The sequence below is a fragment of the Grammomys surdaster genome, unplaced genomic scaffold, assembly GCF_004785775.1.
Source record: "Grammomys surdaster isolate TR1022 unplaced genomic scaffold, NIH_TR_1.0 259, whole genome shotgun sequence".
Lineage (NCBI taxonomy): Eukaryota > Metazoa > Chordata > Mammalia > Rodentia > Muridae > Grammomys > Grammomys surdaster.
This window is the reverse complement of record NW_021604700.1, coordinates 4100022-4114573: the sequence shown is the minus strand read 5'-3', so window position 1 is coordinate 4114573 and position 14552 is coordinate 4100022. Positions and strand designations below refer to the sequence as shown.

The 14552-nt window shown below is 46.2% G+C and overlaps 1 protein-coding gene across 2 annotated transcripts in view; it reads right to left on the bottom strand.

Moving 5' to 3' along the window:
• Positions 1–14552, bottom strand: part of Rgs8 (regulator of G protein signaling 8) — a 26883-nt gene that overhangs the window by 6297 nt on the left and 6034 nt on the right. The gene's annotated exons all lie outside the window — the stretch shown is intronic.

Below are 14552 nucleotides of genomic sequence, written 5' to 3'. Positions count from 1 at the left end.
GTTTGGTTTGGTTTGGTTTGGTTTGGTTTGGTTTGGTTTGGTTTGGTTTGGTTTGGTTTGGTTTGGTTTGGTTTGATTAAGAGCCAGAGTCTCACTTTTTAATCCAGGCTGACCTGGAACCAACTATGTCCACACATCAGCTTCAAAAGTCATAGCAAGTCTCCTGCCTCAGCTTTCCAAGTGCTGGGATTACAGGTATGAGCCATCATATCTGGCTTGTATGATATATTGTTATACAATATGTAGTCACCCTCCTGTATAGACCATACCTTGTTGCTCCTTTCTAACTACACCTTATGAGCAACCTTTCTAGGTCCCTCTCTCCCACCGTCCCTCCGTATTCTCCACAGCCCCTAGCTGCCACTCTAAATCTCAACAAGAACTACTCTTAGGTGCTGCGGATAGACGAGGTCATGTGGTACTTGTCTCATCTTCACACACTTTCCACTACAGTCAGGGAGAGGGTTGGAAAAGCATGAACAACCCTCAGACTGTGCATTTACCTAGACCAGTGAGTGGTTCTCAGCCTTCCTAACACTGCCACCCTTTAATACTAGCCCTCATGTTGTGGTGACCTCCAGTCATAACATTATTTTTGTTATTACTTCATCATTGGGTGCCATCTATTGTGGTGAATTAGTTAAACCACTTTGGCTACTGGTGGGTCCCATGCACACACACACATCCAAGAACTCTTTGGGTTCGTGAATGAAAGACACACACATCAGCTGAATTTTGATATGTCTTGACTTGCTCAATAGCTGGGCATTTCTAAAACTCCCCTCTTGTATTCTTGACTTAACATCTCCTAAATTTATATTTTATCTTTGTTTTCCTGGCTCCTTCTAGGTGATCCTCTATATTTGCTGCCCAAGTTGCTTCTGGGCAGCCTTTCCAGGGGCCACTTTCCTTCTTGTACCAGTATTCCAGCCATTACTCTCTCCTGGTCCTTCCCAGCGTGGTCCTTCCTATGTCTTCTCATGATGGACCCTCTCTTCCTCCTTTCTTCTCCCAGGAACTTAAAAGTCTAGCCTCTTTCATCCTGCCTAGCCATTGGCCATTGGCTTTTTATTGATCTCTTTATTGATCAATCGCAAATCAATTGGAGACAGAGACCTTCAGCATTTGGACATGCATGCAGAGTTCTGATTTTGGGAGCTTAATTAAGACAAAGCATTAGCACCAATTCCCAACACAATAACTATAATCTTGTTACGTCATGAAGCGTAAGTAAATAGCCATTTTCTGGTGGTCTTAGGCAAGCCCTGTAAAGGGCTCAGTTTACCTCTAAGGGGTTGTGACCCACAGGTTGAGAACCACTGGTCTAGAAGACCTGAGAAGTAACTCTGAGGAGCTCTGGCTATTCTTAAGCTAGAGGGAACTAAATTCCTTAAATGGGAGAGTTCAAGTTCACTGTTTTGTTTCTGTCTACACAGAAACAGATACACGAGAATACATTAAATGGAGTTGCAGATAAAGAATATTACATTTCTGCTTCCCTCTACTGTATCAGTAAACAACTCTTTACGGAAAGCCTATATGGCCCCAGCTCTCTAGGGCACAGACTGTATCTCTCTTCACCTCGATCCCAGCTTTGGTGGGTCTTGGTGGGGATTAGAAGTGCTTACACCTACACTGTCCTCCCTCGTGTGGCTCTCCTTCTCCCCAGCTTACAGAGAAGGTTATGGAAGCTGAGAAAGAACTTGCCTGACCTCATTGCTGACAACGCACTGCATTAGAGATGAAGGGTTATTAACTGGAATAACAGCTCCATTTTTATTGATTCGTGCATTCACTGTGTTAGGTGACTCGGCCATTCCAACAGGTGCAGAGAACAGACTCAATGAGGGACCAATACACAGCGTGGGCTGAGCACCAACACAGTTCTTTTTGCATCCGGAATGTGGATGCAGCATGATCAGCCACCTCACACCTCTGACACCATGACTTCCCTGCATCACTAGGCTACGCCCTCCAACGGTAAGCCAAAAGATCCTTCCTTAAGTTGCTTTTGCTAGCTACTTTGTCACAGCCATAAAAAAAAATTAACCAATATGCTAGCAAAAGGTAGGCAGGGCAAAGAAAGAAGAAAACATGATCAGGGTGATTAGGATGTGGTGGGTAAGTTAGACGACAGGGAAGGTCAAGGTGCTCTGAAGAAACCCGGAATCCCCTGAGCTAAGTCTGGATTCAAAGATCTGCAGGGAGAAGCTCCTCAACTGCTGGGGGAAGTAAGGGAGAAGGAAGCAATAAGAAAGAAGGAAGGGGGTGATGGAGAAGATGATTCCAGGGAGAGAGCTGCATGCACAGAGGTGAGAACTTTAATAAAACACTTGTTTGCATAATGTGAAACGCTTTAGAAAGATCAGTAGTTAATAAGATCAAACTCGCTGGGCCTCCCTTTCAGACAGGTATACACAGAGACACCAGTGAAAGAGCCAGAGAGATGGAGGTGGGTGCACAGCCCTGCAAAAGGCCAGGAGAGACAACTCTGCAGGAAGGAGGAAGTGCCTCTGTGTGCCAGCCTCCTAGAAGTCAGGTTGGACTGCGAGTGGGCGGGGCCTCAGGATGCCCCAACTATTGGTCTGAACAGTGTAGGAGGTGTTGAGCGGCCCTGGCTGCGTCTCACCTCGGTAGGTGCCAGAGAACAGAGAAGAGGAAGTGGGAAGAAAGTGTCGGTTCAGGTGTCTCTGGAAAGAGATTTGGAAAAAAAAAAAAAAAAAGGAAATAGAGCGTAGACAGTATAGCTAAGGGGAAGCCTGAGGTCAGAGACGTATCTGTTTGCTTTCAGGATACTTTCGATACATTTAAATACTGATGTGTCAGAAAAGACTTGTTAAGAGGAGTTAAAGAAAGGCTTGACAGGAAGGCAGAAAGGCAGAAAGGTGGCCTGAGCACACAGTTCCGATGGGGAGAAAGAGGGACTGTGGGACGGTACAGGGTAGCCTCGAGTTTACGGTGGGGAGGGGAAGTTCTATCCCGTGGTGGTTGTGGGAGGTGATGGGTTAATTTTTATTCATTTAGGCGGTGGGCCACGGAACTCTATTTACTGTATCTCAGGCTTTTTGTTCAAGATTTTACAAACCCCCAGCTGAATCAATTTTCACAACAATGCTCTCAGTAATAGATAGCATCCCACATTTTCCACAGGAAGATAACAAAGGGGCTGCTGGTTTGCCTCAGTGGGTACAGTGCTAGTCTTGTGTGCATGAAACCTGGGTTCCGATCTCTAGCGGCACATAAAACTGGACGTTATGGTACGAGTCTGTAATTCTATAACCCCAGCGCAGGAGAGGTTGAGGCAGGACAATCAGGTCATTTTCAGCTACATAGTGAGTTCGAGACCAACCTGATGAGATGACAGGGAGAGAGAGAGGGAAAAAGAAGGAGGGGTGGAGAGAAAGGGAAGGAAGAGAGCAGAGAGAGCTTGCCTTCCTTAAGGATGAAGTAAACAAAATGGTGGTAAAAAACAGAATGGGGGGGGGGGAGGGGGAACCTATTTGAGATAGATCCAATTGGTCAGCCTTGACCTTTATTCATTTGGGGTGAGGTTGCCGGGAACGAGGCCACTCTCAAGAACTAGGTTCTGAGCTACAGCACAAAGAAGTCATGCGAAATCACCACCTCGCTTTCCAGCCAATCTAATGTAATGAGCATGAAGGAATAGTATAAAATAATGGATTGTGTCATAAGTGCCACATGTGCTATAGGGGAGAGGCCTGGGAGATCAGCAAACAGTCAGAGCATCCAGCTAACCTGGGGGAAATGAAGCTACGTGCAACAGAGAACAGAAAGCAATCGTGATAGCTTAGACTTTGATTCTTGGAGAGAGCTTTCATCCCCAAAGAAGGGAACAGAAACTTCTAATTTGGGGATGTAACCATCCTTCAAAGAGTCCGTGACCCTAGAGAGCAGCAATTTGGGAACTGGAAGTCAGAGCAAAGAAAAGCAGAAGAACGGGAGTTTAAAAACAACGCTGAAGTCAGAGCACACGCCTTGAAACGCTCTCCACGACACGAACACTTACTGAGCACCGACTTGGACTACACCAGGTGCTTTCTGAACCTCATGGTATATCCACGGCATAGATCTTGATGGTTTTACCATTTGAGAGGAGAGGAAAACAAATCTTAGGGAAGATAAATGGCTTGCCCCGGTCACGTGGTTCGTTAGTGGCAAGAAAGCCAAGTTAAGAAGCAAACATTAGGGGGCTGCAAAGATGGCTTAGCTGTTTAGAGCACCCCTGGCTTCGCAGGCAGCCTGCCAAGGATAACTAAGCCTACCCACGAGTGGAAGTAGCAGAGGTCGGGCACAGCCAAGCCCACACTTATGTACCACCTTGCACAACGCATTCAGCCTTACCGATCTCAAGATCCTCACAGGAGAAGGAAGGAGTAGATTTGAAGACATTTTCCAAGTAGAGCGATCGCTCTGTTGTGTACTTAGACCCACCCTCATCAGACTTCCCACCTCCTTTCCCCTCAACACCATCACTGCCACACACGGAGGATTTACTCCAGGCCATTGTCATCTTAACTTTATAGCCCAGTGCATCATAACATCAATGAGGATTAAGAAAAGGTTCTGGAGCTATAGAGATGGTGCTGTCAATAAGTGCCTGCCACACAAGCCTGGGAACCTGAGTTCAAGTCCTCAGAATCTGCGTAGACATGGGCTCTGGTTTTGAATCTCATAGGACCTTGGGAAACTACTCTAACATCTTGAAGCCCGAGATGGAAATATGACCTGTGAAATGGAGATCCTGCCAGAACTCACTGTACTGCACGGATCAAATGAAGCAATCTATGCAAAAATGCCTGGTACTTGCTATGAGCAGTCAATAGTGCCAGCCCTTAGGCTTGGTTTACAAAAGGAATGTGAGATCTGAGTGTAGAACTAATTGCCTGTGGTCACTAAGCCAGTAAAAGGGGCAAGATATATTTGCCTACACATCCGGGTGATGCCAGAGCATGGCCTTCCTCTCTCCAATGACCACTTTCTTCAAAGTGGGAATAAATGGTAACCCCAGTCAGGCAAACACACTGAGCATATGTGTGCCACAGCCCTGCAAAGGTGCATTTGGCTCACAGGCTTGGGGCTTGTCCAGTTGGAGGCCACCTCCCATCACCTTTTCGGTGGTGAGAACTGAGGCTATTAGGAACCACCAAGAGCCTGGAATCTACCTAAATTCTTTCCATCCTGCAACCCTGACCATCAGCCTACCACTAATGGTTCTTTCATTGAGAGAGAGAGCTAATGTCCTTATCAGCATCCCATTGTACCTCCCAGGCATCCTTTCCAGCCTTTAGCCAGGGACCACAAGTATCCTTAGAAATACATTGCTCTCTCTCTTTCAGGCATCAAATCGATAGGTTGCCTGCAGTTCAGGATGGGAAGGGGTGGGGGGAGCAAGGACGAAACCCAGGCATTCACGCCATTTTGGAGTTGCCAAAGATTTCAAGAAAGAGAGAGTTTGAGGGCCCAGGAAAAGAGAAAGAACAGCCCTGTTGCTATGAACTTTCCTGGTGTCTGGACCTGAGAAGCAACAAGAACAGATTGCAGCAAAGATGACAGCCATCACAAAGGCCAGCAAATGCACCTGCCCTCATCCATTCTCAGATCACTCACTTTCTCTATCCAATTGCTCTCAGCCACAGCCTCCTCCCTCTACCCTTTTTATTCTCCCAGAGCAGGTGTCACTGCAGGCAGACCACGAGGGTCACTGAGCAAAGAGAAAGTCCACCTTAGAACGACAGAAGTGTGTTGTGGGAGTGGAGGAGTTCTGGGGGGTGCGGGAATTCTGCGGGGCACAGGGAGCATCGCTGCTACAGAAGCCCCGCCTCCTCCTGCCAGTAACCCCGCCTCCTCCTTCCTGTAGCAGATGGCAAGAGGCAGCAGCAGCCTCCCGACCTGGTCCGAATCTCTTGCTGATGTGACCCAGCAAGTGAATTACTGGGGACAGGAGCAGTGACGTGTTTTTTTCTTCTCATTCACATCTTTTCTCCCCATCCTTCTCCCAGCACGCTTTGCATCGTTCCTCTGCATCTTCCCCCATCCCCTGTTCTGTTTCTTGTCTTTCACCATTTTTCTCCCTTGTCCTTCCACCAATCACTTTCCCTCTGCAGGACTCTCCTCCCTGCCTTCTGTTTGTCCACAAACCATAACTGGTTCCAAATGCAGAGTGTTGATTTATCGCTAAACAGCTCAGCGGCATCTGCCATTATCTAGGGGTGGCCATGTTTGCATTAGCAGGTCTGCTAGAGGCCTGTGTCCTCTGCACACTAGCTGGGGAAGACTGGAGCTCTAATCCAGAACCCCATTCTAGAACCTTACTCCTGAGCTCCCACAGATTTTTGTGCAACTTGTCTCCAACTCCTGAAGCTATTGTGCCCTGACTCTGACACACAGTGGTTGTCATGAGCTAGTGTGTAGAGAGGTATGGCCTCTGTTCTTTGGTTCTCATGGCTGGCTATAAAATGCAGATATCAGCAGCATCTCCTCCACAAGGTTAAGTGGACTACAATGAGTTTACACACACATGTGACAGGCAGAGCCTAACTTATAAGCAGGGAATGCTCAATGCTTGTTGGTGACTGTTACTCCATTGTTCTAAGAGAGTCATGATCCAGAACTCAGTGTATAAAGCTAAATGCAGTCCTGGCCAATTAAAGGCAGTGGTCGGACAGTGAACAGTTCAGAAAAAATAGGAGAGGAGGAGGAGGGAGGTGGTAGCCCTCTTCTAATTATTTTATTAGCATTTCATGTGGGCTTTCTTTGAATAACCCTCCCAGGAGTCAAGGTTCTGAAAACAGCTCAAAGTTTTTGAGATTGGTGCCTTGCCAGCAGCAGGAAGGGACAGGCATGTGTTCAGGATTCCTGGAACAGTGGGCAGGATATTGGCGTCCTTTCTGTGGTGGAGCCACAGAACCTCCAAGAACATGCCGTGGCCGCACATGCTGCCGGCTGCTGGCTTTCTCTCTCTGGTTCTTTCCTGCAGGGTATTACATAAGGGGAGAAATTGGGTCACTATGAATGAGCAGTGCAGCTGGTACAGCAGGGAGGGTGGCTTAGGTAACAGTTCAAGGTCCAGCAGTCCCGATTTAGCTGGCATCAAGGGTGGACTTGAGCCTCTATCAGTTCCCGGGCTTGGGAAAACACAAAACAAACAAGAAAAAAAATTATTTTTAAACACTGTGTTTACCAAAGTACTCTCTCAAAAAACAGCGTCCTCTTGCATTCTTGATCAATGGGAGAAAATAGCCCATTGAATAGAATCCAAAGTCAAGCCGAGGATAGGAACAGGAAACTGTGTTTATACAAGCTAAGGTGTATAAGCTCCTGGAGAAGACAAACCCTGTTTGACTCGGAACCAAGCCACTGATTTGAATTTTGCAGTGAGAGTCACATCAGGGTCAGAATCTTCCTCTGTGTCATCTGTGAGGTTTTGAGGTAAATTACTGCGGCTAATCAAGATTTACATATGGATTTTACTTAGGGAACAAACTATTGCCAGTCATGAGATTTGCTAACAAGCAATTGTGATGCTAATTATAATCTCACACTTATGATTACTGGTTTTCTTATATACTTTACTGGTATATATCACGAGTGTGTGTGTGTGTGTGTGTGTGTGTGTGTGTGTGTGTGTGTGTTAGGATGACAGTATATCAGGCTTCCTAGTCCTAAGATACAAAAGCAGAAGGAAGGCCATGCAGGGCTTACAGCTGCTATCCCAGTGATCTTACCCCAATAAAGTACTATAAAGCCAGGTGGTGGTTGCACGGACGTTTAATCCAGCACTTGGGACACGGAGACAGGCAGATCTCTGTGAGTTCAAGACCAGAGTGAGTTAGAGGACAGCCTGGGATACAAAGTGGAGCCTTGTCTCAAAAAACAAAACCAAACAACAACAAAGTAGTATAAAGCCTCAGAGAAGCTAGTCCATAGCCTAAAAAGATCTCCACATTCAGTATGAAAAAAATGTTTCTCAGGCACATTATACGGAAGGACACTGCTGGGACCTTCGAACGAGGGAACATACCAGATTTTACCCCCTAGACTTGTAAAACCTCAAATCCCAGCAGAGTTCTACATTCATTAGGGAAGGTGGGTAGGAAGACAAGAGGAAATCCTAAAAGCTCAGGAGGGCTGAGGAAGAAGAAACATCCATTCACACTGGGGACTCCCTGTCATCTGCTGCCTCAAGCTGTCCAGAGGATCAGTAAGCTTTACATTAGCTCAGGCACATGGTCTCACAAAATGCATACTTTCTCAGTAAGCCAATATGTTACAGCAAAAATAATAAGACAGCTATCCTCTACCCGGCCTTCCACGTACCAGTCACCTCGTTTAGCATTTGAGGAGCGGCAACTGTATTAAATTCTTGCACATTACAAGCCTTCATTCCCCTTTCACAGATGAGGAAAACCGAGGTTCTTTGACATTAGGTGGCATGAGGTCACAGAGCAGATAGGGACAGGAGGTGGGGTTAGGAACTTGTGCAGCTGCTTCTGTTCAGATCTTTTACAGGCACTGAAGAGCTGCCCCTAGCCCTGGTGCTCATCCCAGCAAGGTACAGGGGAAGCTTACAGCAGGCTGACATGATGACAGAAGAGCTGAGAAGCTTCTTTTCCACCCATCTCCACTCCTCAGCCTCTGCCCTTTTATTCTCTCTCTCTCTCTCTCTCTCTCTCTCTCTCTTTTCTCTCTCTCTCTCTCTCTCTCTCTCTCTCTCTCTCTCTCCTTCCTTCTTTTTCTTTTGACTACCTATGGGAACCTCCACACCACACATGTGGGACCAGTGATACTTAAGCACCATTACAGGCAGATGAGGCCCGAGGCCCCAGGGCCCTCCATACAATACAAAATTTCTCCAAAAGCCTGGGCTACCCACCCCACCAGGACACTGTCCTTTCCTGTTTTGCATACTTGTGCTTGAAAGCAGAGTTTCTCATGCTTCCAGGGGACTTGGCATTTCTGAACGACTCCTGGGAAAACCATACCCCAGTCTCCAGTCCCCAGGGATTCTGGTTCCACAGGTCTGAGATAAGATCTAAAAATGTTCATTTCTTACAAGCTCCTGCAGGTGTTGTTGCAGACGCCTTGGTTCACACTTTGAATACGACTTCTCCAGAGTTTTCTTTCTTAAACAGCATGAGGAGAGTTGCATGGTAAGTGGAAGCCTGCCTGCTTACCCTAGAGCTAAAGATTGCCTAGATGAACAGTGCAAAGTGCTCCACGAGCTGACGGTTTAGTTTTTCTCTGGTCATTGGTTTGGGGTCTTTTATGTAGTAGCTGTGTGAATAGCTTAACTTACTTTGTGTTTTTATATCTCAACCATTCTCTGAAAGGGGGCTAAGTTCTACGTGCCACAGTCTTCTCCGTTGGTCTTGTTTTGCAGAGACAGACAATCCTGACTGTGAAAGAGAACTCTGTGGTCTTACTTCCCCTAACCTATCATTCCCTGGGGCCAGCAGGGCCAAGTGAACAGAAGCTTTCCATCAGATTCCATGCAAACCGTCAAACAAGATGGCCTTCCTCATCAGTCCACAAGGGAGGCACTGGGCACTCCAGGTATAAACAGTGAGAGAAGGGAAGAGATGTGCAGCCTGCAGGTTTACTTATAACCGTAACTCAAATTTTATGTCCAAAAAAAGGAAAGGAAGGAAGGAAGGAAGGAAGGAAGGAAGGAAGGAAGGAAGGGAGGGAGGGAGGGAGGGAGGGAGGGAGGGAGATATAGGAGCAAGGCAAAGGCAAGAGGAGGAAGAGAGAATGAGAAAGAGAAAGGTAGCGGGAAAGAGAAAATGGAGGTAGGGGAAGAGGGGAGGGAGGGGAGGGAGGGGGAAGGAAAGAGGAGAGGGAGGAAGGGAAGAGGAGAGGGAGGGGAGGAAAGAGGGAAGATAAAAGGGGGAAACAGAAAGAGAATATTTCTTCAGAGTTCATGGCTAACTATTCCTCTGAAAGCAGGACAAATAAGCACACCCCCAAACTTCATGAAAAATAAAAGGCAAAAGGCAAACACAGTAATTTTTTTTCCTGTTTTCAAGTCGCCTGACAGAATAGATCTCCCCAAAATTGGGAAGTTTGGTTCTGTTAGGTATAGCTTCAGAGCAGAAAGACTTCTAGGCACACAGACACAAACATACACTCCCAAGCACACCACACACACACATGCACCATACACACACTTGAGAGCACAACACACACACACACACACACACAGATACACACACACACACACACATCCTCCTTCAGGGCAGACTACATGCACAATTCAGATATCAAGTCTAACTGTAATTGGATGAACAGGGAAAAGCTTCCAAATTAGCACATATTAGAAACCCATCTAGTTAATGAAGCCATCAGCAATGCCCATTTCAGTTGCGTTTGCTGGTTTCAAGGAAAGCACTTAGCAAGTAATGACCTCTTAGGCTCCACGAGTGCTTTTCCTCTGTGCTCGTCTGTAAACAAATACAATGGAAAATAAAACTACTACAAGTATTTTCCTCCCACATTTTTTTTTTAACTCTAAGGTTTTGAAGGTAGTAAAGTGGCCTTTTTCCCCTGAGATTTGAGCCTATTCGGTGCTCAAAAGGAAGAACACAGGTACGTTGGTCCCCCTTCTGGCTTCTGGGACCATTTCAGGCAAAAGTACACTTATATAACCAACCCTATAGGCAGTGCTTAGTCAAACCACCTGCCACAGGTGATTGGTTATCACCCAGCCTCCATGTCTGCTCCAAAGAACTCCCTGGGACCAGGGCAGAACTGAATTCAGTCTCCGAAACATCCGGTTCCAGCTCCTTTGACGGACAGGTGAGAAATCTTGATTTCCTAAATAGCCAAGGTTTCGATTAGGGACGCCTCAATCTCCAGAAGTAAATGGGACATGAACACACACACACACACACACACACACACACACACACACACAAAATCAGGATCATAGCTCATATTCTTCACTTAAATGTCCAAAAGCCTGGTTCCTGACCACTGGAAACCATCATCCCAGACAAATAGGACTTCCAGCACTGAGGAAGCAGTATGTAAGAGCAGTACTGTAAGGTGGGTTTCTGTTTGCAATCCCAAGGCCAGCCGGCCTGTGATGAGAACACTGGTTCTTTTCCTTGCCTCATTGTGAGCACTGAGAACCTGAGTTCTCAAAGACCTTCATTCTCCATCAGAGATGGACCATGGCCTCTTTCTTCCGTGCTACTCTCCCACTGCAACAGACTGTGCACAATCAATAAGCGCATCTCTAAGAAATGTTTGTGTTCTAAACGACATCAGAACAAGGGAAGCAAGGATGCTCCAGAGGCTGAGAAGGGGGTGGGGGTGGATAATTACCTGATTCCACAAAATGAAAAGGCTGGGAAGGACAGACACCTCAGCGTGAAGAATGACAGAGGAGTGGGTTCTAGACTAACCCTCACTCTTCTGGATCCCAGCCACGCAGGAATTCTGTATGCCTTACTCCTTAGGATATTATGTGTCTTAATTGGAAGTTCTGTATAGGTCCCATTAGTGCTGTTGGGGACAGGCACATGTGAAATCCCATTGGAGAAGTTTAATCAGCCCTGATTGACTCACAATACCAACCGAAATTGATTAGCATTTTAGGATGCTGTCAGCACCTTTTAAGGTGGCCTAGGCTCTGATTGCTTCACAGCTTTGGGGACAATAAACATCCAAACCCCAAAAGTTTAAAGTTCTTCTGCCAGTGACCCTAAATACCCTTTTCTTTCTAAGAACTCTCATATTGCTGGCTTTTTACTTCTATATTAAACAGTAATAAACAGGACCTTGGACTCCAAGAATTAAAGAACTTTCATTCAAAAAGCTGGTTTTTTTTTTCTTTTTCTTTTTTAGTACTTTGGCAAAGTAGCAAATTGGTGACTCGGTAGCAGGATTCCTGTCCCATGGTTCCTGGAAACCAAAGTCTTCCTTGACAGGAGGACCACACAGCTGTAGATCTAAGAGTTCCTGAATCTCTAGGTCTCCCTCTGGCTTAATATCAATAAATAACTGGATACAAAGTTCACTATGGAGATATGTGTTTTGCATTTAATAAATAAACATATCACAAAGGGAAAAAAGCCACAATATCCTTACATCACATCTTGAGGAAAGAGGCCACCGTTCTGACAGTTACTTGTTTAGTTTCCTGTCTGCTGGTGGTGGCAAGCAGGCATCTCTAACCCCGTTTTAGAATGAGGGAACAGCCTGGGGGACTTGAGCTGAAGCTGAAATAGAAACGGAACTTGAGGATGACCTTGAATCAAAGCCAGCCCGAAAAGAAGATATATCTCGGTAGTGACATTACTTCCACAGAAGGAGACTCCAGGAAAATAATCAATAACCTTGTGTTTAGAAAAGCATTACTATCTAATTCTAAATATCACCTCACGTGGGCCACTACCTCGGCAGAATCACCCTGTGAGCTTGCTGTCGAGGCACGGCCATGTGTCCCGTATGCTGCATACCCCCACGTGCTTTATAGTGAGCACTTACTCTTAGGTATTGCAGCTTAGTTTTAAATCTAAAGCATTTGTTCAGCTGGGGAGATGGCTCGGTTAGTAAAGTGCTTGTGGGTGCTGGCTTGAGGACCTGGATTCAGATCCCCGCACCCACATAAAACAATAAGTGTGAAAGAAGAGGCTGGATCTCACTGGCCAGCTGATGCTGCCTAACTGGTAGGCTCCAGGTTTGCAAAAGACTGTCTTGATGTCTTGATGAGGATAAAATATACAACAATAACAACAACAATAATAACGTAGAGAGCTGGCAAGCTGGCTGAGCAGGTAAGGCCGTTTGCAACCAAGCCTGACACCTAAATTCGATTTCCCAGGACCGTCATGGTGGAAGCAGAGAACCAACTTCCAGAAGTTATCCACTGACCTCAATAAGTGCACTGAGGCAGGCATGACCCCACGCGCCGACAAACCTACAGAGCCACACACCCATATGCACACACAGACACACACATCAATCAATTATAAACAAAGCAGAGAGTGACAGAAGAAGATACAGCAAGCTCTGGCCTCCACACACACACGCACAAATGTCCACACAGGCTCAGGCACACACAAATGCATACTTGCATATGCCTACGCCTCCAAAGTATTTCTTAATTTGTTTATTAAAAACAAGAAGCAAAGTCAGAGGATGTATCTTCATCAAATTAAGAGCAAAATCACTTCTTGTCCTTGGATGGTGATGGTGATGATGATGGTGATGGTGATGATGGTGATGATGATGATGCAATGCTGAGGATTAAACCCAGAACCTCACCATTCAGCTACCTTTCCAGACCTGGACAAGCCAAGTCATTTTTAATGGCATCTGCTAAAACCCAAGGGATTCCACCACGACCACCCCACCATCCAGTAACCAAGCCAGGTCAACAACTGAGAGCACAGATCTGAGTCCCAACCATAGCCTTCAATTTAACTGTCCAGAAACGTATTCCCCAATGTAGGAACAACACAGCAAAACGCAGGCAGCCCTTCTGCTCCCAGACCTCATGCTGCCATGACGAATTGAAGAGGAACACTGAATGTCTGTCTGCAACCTTCCTGTCTCCTCAGAACACCCCCTCTCTCCTTCCCGCCCCTGCTTTGCCACTTCCATGCGCTTAATGCCAGAGGGATTTCAGAGCCCAAGAAATTTCTACTTGCTCACGTTGAGAAAGAAGAGCTGAAAAGTTTGACTCATGATAAACTGCCCTCTGCGATGTACACAACCCTCCCTGCCTTTGCAGGAAACAAAAGACACAGCAGCTGAACACCGAGGAGATGGAATAGGAGGGCGCGCGGGGAGGAGGGTGGAGCAGAGCGGCGTTCTGGTCAGGGCAGGGCGTGGGGGGGGGGCACATGCAGCTGGGATAGGAATGAGGTTCTACCGATCCAAGGGATTGCTAAAATACACACTGTGGTCATTTGACTAAGCAGTCAGCACTCTCCGGTGACTTGGGAGAGGGTCCTTTTCCCTTATGAGACTTAGCCTGGAAGGAGATCCTCTGCTTCCGGGCAGCCCAACACTCATCACTCCAGCTACCCAAACTGAGTCCTCTCTGGTCAAAGTCGCTGAGCAGCCGGTCACAGTAAGCCATGACTGCGATCTCAGTGCTTGGAAGGTAGCAGGTGGAAGCAGGAGAATCCTGAGTTCAAGGCCATCCTTGGCTATGTAGCAAAGTTGAAGCCTGCCTAAGCTGTAAGACACCCTGTTTCAAAAACAGGATTGGAGAGGTTTGAATCCAGAGCCTCACACATGCCAGGCTCAACCACTGAGCTATCTTCCCAGCACTGGAAAAGCAAGGTCACTTTTAGTGACATCTGCTAAAAACAAAAAACAAAAAAACGAAACAAAACAGGGACTCCACCATGACTACCCAAGTATCCAATAACCAAGATAGGTCAATAATGAAAGCACAGATCTGATATATAATATAATATAATATAATATAGTATAGTATAGTATAGTATAGTATAGTATAGTATAGTATAGTATAGTATAATATAGTATAATATAGTATAATATAGTATAATATAGTA